The sequence below is a fragment of the Lathyrus oleraceus genome, chromosome 7 (genome assembly GCF_024323335.1).
Source record: "Lathyrus oleraceus cultivar Zhongwan6 chromosome 7, CAAS_Psat_ZW6_1.0, whole genome shotgun sequence".
In the NCBI taxonomy this organism is placed as follows: Eukaryota; Viridiplantae; Streptophyta; class Magnoliopsida; order Fabales; family Fabaceae; genus Lathyrus; species Lathyrus oleraceus.
Window position 1 is genome coordinate 297,244,748 of NC_066585.1, and position 12,265 is coordinate 297,257,012.

The window sequence follows — 12,265 nt, forward strand, 5'->3', positions numbered from 1 at the left end:
GCAATGTGATGCTCTATTTATAGGGAATGAATTAGGATCCAAATATGTGTGGAATGATGCTCAATTCGTGCAAAACGAATTGGCTCATGATGTGAGAAAAGTGTAACTTGCAGATCCTTCAAAACTCAGTCAAATCATGTGTTTTAAGAGTCAATTAACTTCTGGAGACCTGATTAAAAATGTTTAGGTCCAAAACACGTGGTAATTTGTCTTTCAATTAAGAATTAGTGAAGTTCAAAATTTGATCATGGTAATTTCTTCAGTTTCAAGTCACCATGTTCAACTCAATGGGGCATCTTGCTCATGAGGCTTTTTGATCCCATTATTCTTGCAATTTATTGACATCACAACAAAGATTACAATGTGCCAAGAAAGGTTGAAATTGGATGCTTGAGCACAAATTTATGACATGTTGAAGTTGGCACAAAAATTTGGTAATGTAACTTAGAAAATTCTAAATCCCAAATGGCTGAAAATGACATGTAATGTCTCAAAGAATTCCATGGCCTTCCAAGCAGAATTTGACTTTGATCCTTGAAGAAAACATATAAAAGGAATCGCAAATGATACTGTGCAAAAAGAATCAGCCTCAAATGTTGAAAATTGAAGAAGCTGTAATCCTTGAAAGTTGGGAAAAAGTCACTTGAAAATAGGTCAAATTTCACTAAGTCCACAAATGACCTATAATGTCTTCAAGCTTTTGATGTTCCTCCAATCATAATTGGGCATTGTCATGTAAATAGAAATTGTAGAGGATATTGAGAAGAGTCATATTCAAAAAGAAGCATTCAAAAATGTTGAGGATTGAAGGACTTGTGATCCTTTGAACTTTGACTTCAAATGTTGACTTTTTGGTCAAACCTCTTGGAATAAACTTGTGTACTTGGACTTTTATTGCATTCCAAGGTACATGGATGATCATATGAACTCAAAATAAGGTTTCCTTGAATGTCCTTTGATTTAATTGCTCAAGTTTTGAGGTAATTTATTGAACAATGTATGGAAATAAACACATGAACCTTTGACTTTTCTTGAGAAATAAGCAACAAAACTTTTGAGGCACTCTTGATCAAAATGAGTTTGCAAGATGCTTGAGAACCTTAGAGATCATATCTTTGAGAGATAAGCCAATTTATAATCAATGGTTCAGCACACTTTGACTTGAGGAATCAACAAAACCCTAGCTAAGGAGTCATGCTTGATGCTCTTGATGAAAAACCCTACCTTGCACAATAAACTTAAAGAAAACAAGACATATTTTTGTTATTTTGATTAGTTGTTAGATAAGAAATATTCATATAAACACAAAGGTAAAACACCAATAAATAGGTGCTTGATGATCCCTACAAAAGGCAAACCAAAATAATGAGAGGGAAGGGAGCAAGATGTGACCTTGTTTATATGCAAGTATACAAAATGATATATTGGGATCTTAGGGTTAAAAATTAGGGTATGACACAGAGCAGTATCTTTCATGATATAATTGAAATTTCCCAATAATAGAACAAACTTTCAACTTATAAGACCTAAGATCCTCTGAAAACTAGTAGAGAAACATCAAATGAAACAAACAAGACTCCATGATAATCGTCAGAGCATTATCTTTTGTGATATAATTGAAATTTCCCAATAATGGAACATACTTTAAATTTATAAGACTTAAGATCCTCTAAAAACTAACATAGAAACCTCAAATGAAACAACCAAGACTCCATGATAATCTTCAGAGTAATATCTTTCACGATATAATTGAAAATTCCCAATAATGGAACTGACTTTCAATTTATAAGACTTAATATCTTTTGAAAACTAATAGAAAAAACTCATATATCCAACTATTGGAGGAAATAATCCAGAAAAGACTCTCTTGGGAGAAGGTTTACTAGCAAATCTCTACAGGGGATGAGTTCCTTGAGAGACTTGTTAGGGTAACCTCTACTTGGGGAGCAAAAATAGCAAAAATGCCGAGGAATGACATTTTTAACACAGAGTTGAAGAATGACTTGCTGGGAAATATTTCTACGAGCACATGCAAGGTAAGAACTCTTTCAGAGGAATACTGCCTACTTGATTGAGGATTGTCCTGAATACTTATGATTGACCCTGGATCCTGTTTTATGTTTATTTATGTTTGATTTTTGTATGGTACTCCATCAATTTGGGAATATTATGCATGATCTAATGCATTGAGATACATGTAGGGTTGTGATTGTTTAACTGAGTTTCATTTTTGATGAAGTTCCTATTTCAGCGGGAATACTATGCATGAAATGATGCATGACGTGTATATAAGAACGCTGATGATTAATAGGATTGTGTTTTTTTAATGAAATTTCCCATTTCGGTAGGAAATTTATGCATGAAATGATGTGTGGAATGCATGGGGGAATACAAATAGGTAATTGGATTTGTTTTTTGAATTGGTCTATCTTTTTTCGAAGGCAAGATTTTTAGGTACCAATATCAACTGGATTAGGACTTATGATGATTCCGACAAGGTGGACTTTATTTCGGGAGACCAATGGAAATTGGTGAGTTGAGTGGGTATGACTTCTCGAGATTCAAAGTTTGACGATGCTATGATCAGTAAGAAGATGTGGACACCCTTGGTGACTTCACTGAGGATTTTTTCCTGTCGGGCTACATATGAGCAAGTTTCGAAGAGAATTAAGTTGTTTATGTTGAAAGGGTCATGACGACCTGCAAATGATTTGGTGTCTTTATGCGATGAGGGCATTATTGGAGACTGTCAATCCCCCTTTATACATTTCAAAAATAAAAAATAATTTACTATTCATTTGAAAGTTTTTATTATTGACCAAAGTATTAATGCAATGTTTATAAAAAACAATGACATTTTGCCAACAAGCAGATAAAGTAAAAGTAATTGGGTACAATTTTTGTGAGAAAATTCTCTTTTATTAAGTTGACCCGTAAATGGGTAATTGTACATAAGGATGCAATTCCTTGAGGGGGTAATTGATGTGCAAGAAAAAGTAAAATGGGAATGAGAATTGTTGAGTTTCCGTTGGGTTACAACAATGTTATAGTCCTTATTGTCGCATTACGCGAAAAACCGGCGGGAAAACAAGACAACAGAGCCGCCACCGTGCGTTATTTATCCCAAAAGAGGGAAAGGAAACGCTCAGAGTAAACCTGGAAAGAACATGGTCTCGCGACCAAAGAGAATGGGTTCGGGAGTCGGTTATGCGAAGGGAAGGTATTAGCACCCCTACGCATCCGTCGTACTCGACGGGATCCACGCACAATAAGAAGGAAAATGGTTGCTAGAACGCTACTCAAACACACACACACTGGCTGAAAGAGACACAAGAAGGCAGACAAAGCTGACTCGGCAGGATACCGCATCCTGGGCCTACTTAGTCTATCAGGCATAGACATCAGAGTCGAAGTAGTTCGGACTGGGGAAACGACACATGCTCGCTAGGATGTCGCATCCTATGCATACGTATCTCCTTGGACGAAGGAGAATCAGAGCATTCGTAGCTCGGCTGACACGCACACAAACAAACAGACAAAGGCAAACGTGGAGCCCGAATGCCAATCACTGGACTTACATCAGCATCCGAACCAAAACACACACAAGGGAACCAACTGCCAATCGCTGGACTTACGTCGGACTCCAACCAGAAAAGGAGAAACAAACTCACACAAATAAAACAAAAGGGCGAACGTGGAGCCCGAATGCCAATCACTGGACTTATATCAGCATCCAAACCAAAACACACGCAAGGGTGGTTAAGACACAAAGGGTGAAAAAGAAAAAGGGCGGAAAAAGCAAAAAAGGCGAACACGCGAACTAATAGGGAGACTAGAGCTCGAGCCTAATAGTTGCCACGCAAACAAAAAGAGACGCTGAGACGTCAGAAGGAACACAAAGGTTGAAAGGACAAACTAATAGGGAGACTAGAGCTCGAGCCTAATAGTTGCCAAACACACAAAAAAAAAAGGAAAAAGGCGCCCGGAGAGATCAGCTCATCTCCTGCCTACGTACCTCATCTGGTATGAGGATCAGGGCGACGTAGTTCCCCTACGCAGGGAAAAAGGACTAGCCTAACCAGATAACAGAGGGAGACACAACACTAGGGAGACTACGACTCGAGCCTAGATGTTGTCATGCAAAATCGTCCCTAAGTTAAGGTTTCTAGCTAACTTGCACAGGAAGCAAGCCTATCCTAAACATGACTTGCACAGGAAGAAGAAGGGTCTCGATTGCAACTAGGGCAAGAGAAAGGGGAGGTCTCAATCGCAACGAGGGCGAGAGAAAAGAATTAGTGTTAGTTGTTAGTCAAACTCGACAAGACATCGCATCTCGTGCCTACGTATCTCATCTGGACATGAGAATCAGAGTTGTCGTAGTTCGGCTAAACTATTCCCGTTGGTTTGTGTTTTTTAAGTGGACAACGTCACTGCGCAATCTACCTGATGCTCAACCTTTGGAGACTTACTCACCTGTAGTAGAAGGAGTGGACGTATCCTTTAGAGGGGATAATGTTTGTCTGTGTTTTAGGAAAGCTCAAGCAAGAAAGGAAGTCCTATACGAAGGAACCGTGCTACCTTAATTGACATGCAAACGAGACTACACGGAGTCTAACAAACTTAGGGGATACAATCACACCACACAAGCACATATAGCATGAAATAAACACACCAACAAGGGGCTCAAACATCAAGGCTAGGTTTTAGTTGAGGGGTCATATCAACCTCAACAAACAAACCACTGGAACTGGGTAATGTTAGCTCTTAACCTTGCCATTGAGGGACTAAGGTGAAGCTGATGAAAGGTGAGTGAAGATAAGACTTCACAGCTCTTATCCCTGGCCTGGGAGAGCTTAAGACAAGAATGTGTGGGTCCAGAAAGTGGGAACCCTTCTACACATTTAAAACTGACTCAACTGTACAATTGTACAAGATCTTGGGTTTGTATCTGCAATGCATCAACACAGTGGTGTGAGCAAAGCAGATGACACACAGAATAGCAGGGGATAGGTTGCATATCCCTTGGGTTCTGCCAATTGCCTCTTCACTTAGGAGGTCTTTGACTCTATACAAGGACAAATGTAAACAGTCACAGACATTGCCTCTTAAGGAGGACTTCAGACAGTTGCCTGGCCAAGTAACAGGCCAGGTCTTCCAGACTACATGAAGATAGAAAGGTATACCTCAATGCAAATTGCTTATCAAGCAAAGCAAAGCAAAAGTTCACAAGGAACTGAGCAACTAAAAGTACCTGAAACCAGTCAGACAACATTAGTACACAACTTCAAAATTAAAGCGAAAGGAAACAGATATCAACCAGTCAACACAAACAGGCTAAGTGTGCAATGCACAAAGCTCAAGGCATGTGAGCCAAGCAACCTACAAAACAAAACATGTTAGTCATGATAAACAAGCAAACACAACCAATTTGTATTGGTCTCATTGGACAATTGTTGGTTAACCTGAAAAAATGAGCTCAAATGTGAGTAACAGGACCACTAGGACAAGCCTAGGGTCAAAAGGGGATGAAAATGTTAAAACAGCAAATGGCAAGTGTCCAAAATCATGTTCAAACAAACAAGAAACAAACCCAATTGGTTTCACATTCATATCAATCATCATCATCATTTCATGAACAAATTAGGTCAAGACATGGCATTTAGAAGCTCATAGAAGTCAACAGCAAGACTTAACTCAAAAGCAATCTTAAACATTCCCAAAAATCATCAAATAAATCATGATCAAACATAACCCATAGCATGGCAAGCATGTCAAATTTCAACTCATTTGGACAAGTAGAAGGTGGTCAATGAAAATCAGAAAGGCAAGGCAATTTTAGACATGCTCAAAGAAGTCAACCAAACATGCATCAACTTGAAAAAAACATAAATCGGTGATAGCATATGAGAAATGAATGGGACTAAAACCATGGCAAAGCTTAAGATGTCTAGTAATCACATATCAAATTTCATGTCCATCTAATAAGGTATGAGGATTTCACAAATGAAATGGGAACATGTATCACAAAAAGTCAACACAAGACCAAACAGGGGACAAAAATCTCAATCAATTGGAAAATGCCATAAACAAATCCACAAAAAATCACATGTAAACTAGACATACTCAAGTGAGTTCATGCAAAAAATCAAAGCATTTTGAGGTCAAGAAGCATGGCTATGAAAATCATCAAGTTGCACATCAATGGTGTGACACAAATTGTCACACCCTACTTCAAAAAATCATAACTCACAAACCATAAATGATAAATTCACAATCTCTATACCAAAATCACCATGAATGTGTCTAGTTTAAGCACACAAAAATTTCAAAGCCATAGGATAAAGTGTCACTATTTCACAAAGGTTTTGGTAAAAGGTACAAAATATTCATACATGTCACAATCCCTAATGCCAATTAAAAACCAACCATCCAAAAATTCTGGAAAAAATGTGATAAAATACTAGAGGTCATGCTGAATCTAATGCAAAAAATCCCATTCAAATTGGATTAAAAACGATGGAGTTATGATTTTTACAAGATGATGTATCAAATTGAAATAAAAATGAAAAAACAACATTATCTAATGAGACATGTGCCACGCTGATGGCAAACTTGTAATAACTGGGAACTTAAGCAAAACGCAGCGCAGCATTTAGAAGTCGTGGCACACAGGGATTGGACATGGGCAATGGAATAGTGACAAAACCATGCAACACACGTAAAACAAAAATCTGGAAATGCATTTTAGGGTTTATCGTGTACAGTGTTCATCATCATCTTCTTCACAAATCGAAAAAATAAATTTGCCCAGAACATGAAATCACACATATCATTCTAATCAGCAGGCAACACACATCATGAATCCAAGCATCATTTTCACTAAATCGAACTACACAGCAAGCATCAAACAAAAACATATTCACATACCAAACTTTGAGACAACATAACTTTCCAAATATGCAACCATTTCATGTGATTTAAAGCTCATAATACTCATGGCAAGGAGACCTTTAAGAAGCATATCATGGTTTTAAGAAGCGAGAGAATCGAGTTCTTACCAAAAGTGAAGTGCAGTCGTGATGTAGTGGTGGTTTGGCTTCAAATACTCGAAACAGGTGAAGGTCCAAGCTCCAAAAGGTGAATGGTTGAAGATTTCGAGCTCAAGAATGCTTGGTTTGGTTCAAATCCAACTCTGCCATTGAAGGATGTTGATGTAGCAGCTGCAGTTCTCTTGCTCCCAGTTAAGAAATCGTGCTCAAAGTTGCTTCCAAAGTGATGGTATATGATGAGGCAAGAACCAGGGCTCGAGTGCTTTTGAGTTTTTGGAGAAAAGTTCAAATATGCACAAAGTGAGAGAATGAGAGAAATGGAAATTCTGTTTTGGTGAATGAGGCTGCTAGGGTTGCAAATCAGCAGAAAATGAGCTTATGTACTGCTGTTTAAGGTTGCTAAGTGGAAAGCTAATCACAATTTGGTTTAATGAGAAGTTTTGCTAATTTGAGCATTTTGGCCTAAGTGCATGGTGTATGAGCAAAAGCTGCGAAATGGGCCTTGTAACATGACTCAAATGTCATTTCAGAACATTCCCAATTGGCAAAAATGGCTGGAAGTAGTTAATTTGAAAATTCACTTTTCACCCTCACTTGAAAATAAATCATGCAAGTCCAAAAAGGCCATTTTGATTTGTAATGTTTTGGTGCATGATGGTTACATTTTTGGAAAGAGGGGATCAAATGTGACTTGTTGGAAAAAACCCCACCCAATTTGGCCAAATGGTTTGAGAGATATGGCCTTTTGAAGTTCAAGAATTTTTGAAAATGAATCGATCATAACTTGCCAACCATACATGGGAATTGAGAGTTCTTGGACTTTTTGGAAATGGGAGAACAAGATCTTCAACTTTCATGTTGGGAAAAAATTCATTTGAAGCTTGTATCATGATGTAAGTTTGGGATCAAGAAGTTTCCATTTTTGGCAAGTTTCAATTACAGGTCAAGTTGCTATTTTTGGAAATTTCTTGTCTGGCTTCAAATTCTTCCATGATGATGTTTGACATGTTATATGAGGCCTATTTGGACATGAATAAGCTTTCTCAAACCAAATCCAACCAACAAAATCAAAAAAACAAGCCCAGTTGACCAAGTTTGACTTTTTAGGGTTTCTGACTGACTGTGCATTGACTGATGACTTCTGAGCATCCCATCCTTGACCAAAACACTTCAAATGGATCCCCAAGTCATGTGAACATGTTGGATCAACCCTAGGGCCTTGGCTCAATGGAAATTGCACTTGCTTGCTTGATTGACTGACCTCCTGACCAGTTTGACCTAATTCTTCTGATGATCTTGCACTTGAGGCAAAAGGGACAATGCAATGCTATGCAGTGGACCATGTTAATGCTATGACCTAATATGAGAATGTATGTACAATGATAGGTGCAAATTTGAGGTGCTACAGCTGCCCCTATTCAATCAGCTGGGAACCCGAACGGATGATAGCAACGGCTGTCAGACTTTCAGGGTAAACAGGGATTGAATACTAAGAACCGTAGAATTTGCACAGTGCAGGGATCCAATAATGGAAACGTCCACAGGGATCTGATACTTATTACTGGGTATTTTTTTTTTCAAAGGATACGGCCACATCCAGACATCACAACGATGATGAATGGGAATAAAAATCACAACTAGATGCCGACGGACAACTAGGAAAAACTCAACGTTTACCAAGACCAACGGAGAGGTAACCAGACATTAATGAATGACTGGAAGAGATACAACCATACGTCAACGGACGAAATGGGAAAAACTCAACGTTTACCAAGACCAACGGAGAGGTAACCAGACATTAATGAATGACTGGAAGAGATACAACCATACGTCAACGGACGTAATGGGAAAAACTCAACGTTTACCAAGACCAACGGAGAGGTAACCAGACATTAATGAATGACTGGAAGAGATACAACCATACGTCAACGGACGTAATGGGAAAAACTCAACGTTTACCAAAACCAACGGAGAGGTAACCAATCATCATCGGATGAATGGAAAGAGATATACAACCATACGTCAGCGGACGTAATGGGAAAAACTCAACGTTTACCAAAACCAACGGAGAGGTAACCAATCATCATCGGATGAATGGAAAGAGATATACAACCATACGTCAGCGGACGTAATGGGAAAAACTCAACGTTTACCAAAACCAACGGAGAGGTAACCAATCATCATCGGATGAATGGAAAGAGATATACAACCATACGTCAGCGGGCGTAATGGGAAAAACTCAACGTTTACCAAGACCAACGGAGAGGTAAATCCATGTGGGGACAGGTACAACTAGACGTCATAGGACGAATAGGAAAAACTCGACGTTTATCGACACCAACGGAGAGGAGAAAACTCAGCCAGACGTCATAGGACGAAAGGAAGACTCAACGTTTATCGACACCAACGGAGAAGGAGAAAACTCAACCAGACGTCATAGGACGAAAGGGAGACTCAACGTTTATCGACACCAACGGAGAAGGATAAAACTCAGCCAGACGTCATAGGACGAAAGGGAGACTCAACGTTTATCGACACCAACGGAGAAGGAGAAAACTCAACCAGACGTCATAGGACGAAAGGGAGACTCAACGTTTATCGACACCAACGGAGAAGGAGAAAACTCAGCCAGACGTCATAGGACGAAAGGGAGACTCAACGTTTATCGACACCAACGGAGAAGGAGAAAACTCAACCAGACGTCATAGGACGAAAGGGAGACTCAACGTTTATCGACACCAACGGAGAGGAGGAAACTCTACTGGGGAGAGTGAATACAACCAAATCATCAACGTATGACCGGGAAAAAACTCGACGTTTATCGACACCAACGGAGAGGAGAATACTTCACTTGGGAAGGAGGACGACGTTACGAACATCGAAAGATGATGTTTACTGACCTCAAAAGAAGACCAGACACTTACGCATGACTGGAAATCACCGAAAGATGGTGTTTACCGACACCAAAGAAGACCAGACACTTACGCATGACTGGAAATCACCGAAAGATGGTGTTTACCGATACCAAAGAAACAACACACGCGGGTGCTGACGGGATAATGACATCTAAAAGATGACAGGGCGAGGCTACACACTTGCAGGGGATCTCACTGGGGAGAAGCAGGCTTTCCTTTCACCAACGGATGAGGAAATAAACCTCTGTGGGGATTATCAACACCAAATGTTGACTGGAGCAACTGTAGCAAATGTGTTGTACAGGTTGAACAAAAATCCGTCACTGCAGGGGATACGGTTTGATGGGATATCGAACACATGAATGCATATGTTTGAATTTTTCTATGGCGTAATGCTCCATATGGAATGGAAATGCTACGCGATTTGAGGATGCGATGATCACTACATGCAAAAATGCAAAATGATGAGAACTCCGCCGGGGAATACACAGGACGACTGTGCTGAGAAACCTTCAATACAACTCCGCTGGGGGAAGAACAAGGCAACTGTCGGGGAACCAACCAAAACAACTCCGCTAGGGAAAGACAAGGCAACTCGCTGGGGAGTAATAAAGCAGCTTGCTACTGACAAAAGTAAAATTGCTGGGGATATCCCAATCAATCCACAGGTAGGATAAACTCCGCTTGGGGAAATAACTGCTCCGCTGGGGAAGATAAACCAGGCAACTCTTTGGGGATAAGGCTCATACCAACCTCAGGTATGATAAACTCTGCTTCGGGGAATATCTGCTCCGCTGGGGGCGACCCACGCAATCCACAGGTAGGATAGATTCAAGCTGGGGATGCACATATCACTCTGATACGGAAACCCGTCCACCCCACCGGTAGGATGAACTCTGCTGGAGGAAACAATCAAAAGATTGACCAAAGAGTGCATGAGATATATTATCTATAGCCGTCAAAACGTAGATAATACACACGCATGGAAGATTATCCATAACCGGGTTGTAGGTTGTTAGATGGATAAACGACCGAAAAGAAAGGCATCAGGGTACCAGGACTAGGTATGCAAAAGATGACCGATCAAAAGAGGATAAAGTTGCTTACTCGGAGCAAGTATCCAAAAAGAAGGGGAAGACCCAATGGGGACAATACTGCTTGATCAAGGCAAGTATCCAAAGGGGACAAGACTATCAATACCGCAAACCGGATACTGATAACTGCAAAGAGGGGATTACATCTACCGGTTTGTAGGCAGAAAACCACAGAAAAGTAACCAGTCATCAATAGGATGAGCACAAAGGGTTAACTCTGCTAAGGAAGGAAAATGGGATTTTACAACTACCAGTTTGTAGGTAGAAAACCACCAAACGATCTGCTGAGAGACAGAGTGAGAAAAAGGATTTACAACTACCGGGTAGTGGGTAGAAGACCGTAAAGAAAGGACTTACAGCTACCGGTTCGTAGGTAGAAGCCACAAATTCCGCTGAGGATGAGATGAATGAGTGCCGGTTAATGAGCGACTATTCATTTATGCCCCAGGGAAGCACGGGAGACAGCCAACAGGAAGCCAATTTAGGATTGATCCAAAAAGGCAGACTGGATCAAGACTCATCCTAATGAGGAAAGAACTCAATAGGGAAAACCCCTCCCGTTAGGGAGGGAACGGAAACAACCGTCATCCACGAGGATGTATCTCAGTGGGGAAATGGCAGGAAAGGATAGACACTTTCTGCTTAAGGGGTTGGCTCTACATGGAGAGATCAGACACACCCATATCTGCTAGAGAGGATCTACTGGAGAGATCTGTATCACCAAATAGCAGGAGACAACCATCAACAGATACACGGCAACAACTGCATCATGAGTATCCGAAGGCTATGATTATGCATGTATGCATTATGCATGATGAATGTATGATGAATGCTGACAAACAGACATGTAAACACACAGGTCCAGGAATCAACCACCCGGTACTACTCTTCTTCCATAGGGAAGGCCAAAAACACCAGAGAGCAAACGCGATCTGCTGGAAACCGGGATATCAGGGAACAACACCATCCTGTGGGGAGAGGAGAAGACTGCTCTGCCGGAGAGGCGAATGCTAACGTCTTCAGTAAACACTCTGCTTGGGGAACTTCCCCACAAAAGTATTTCAACAGCAACCTTGCTGGGAATGCCCCACGGTAGGGCTCAAACAATCCTCTACTGGAGATGCCCCACAATAAGGCTAACAGGGACTTGGAGGAAGAATGTTGTACTGCCGGGAATCATGAAGATAAACAACTTCAACCAACACTG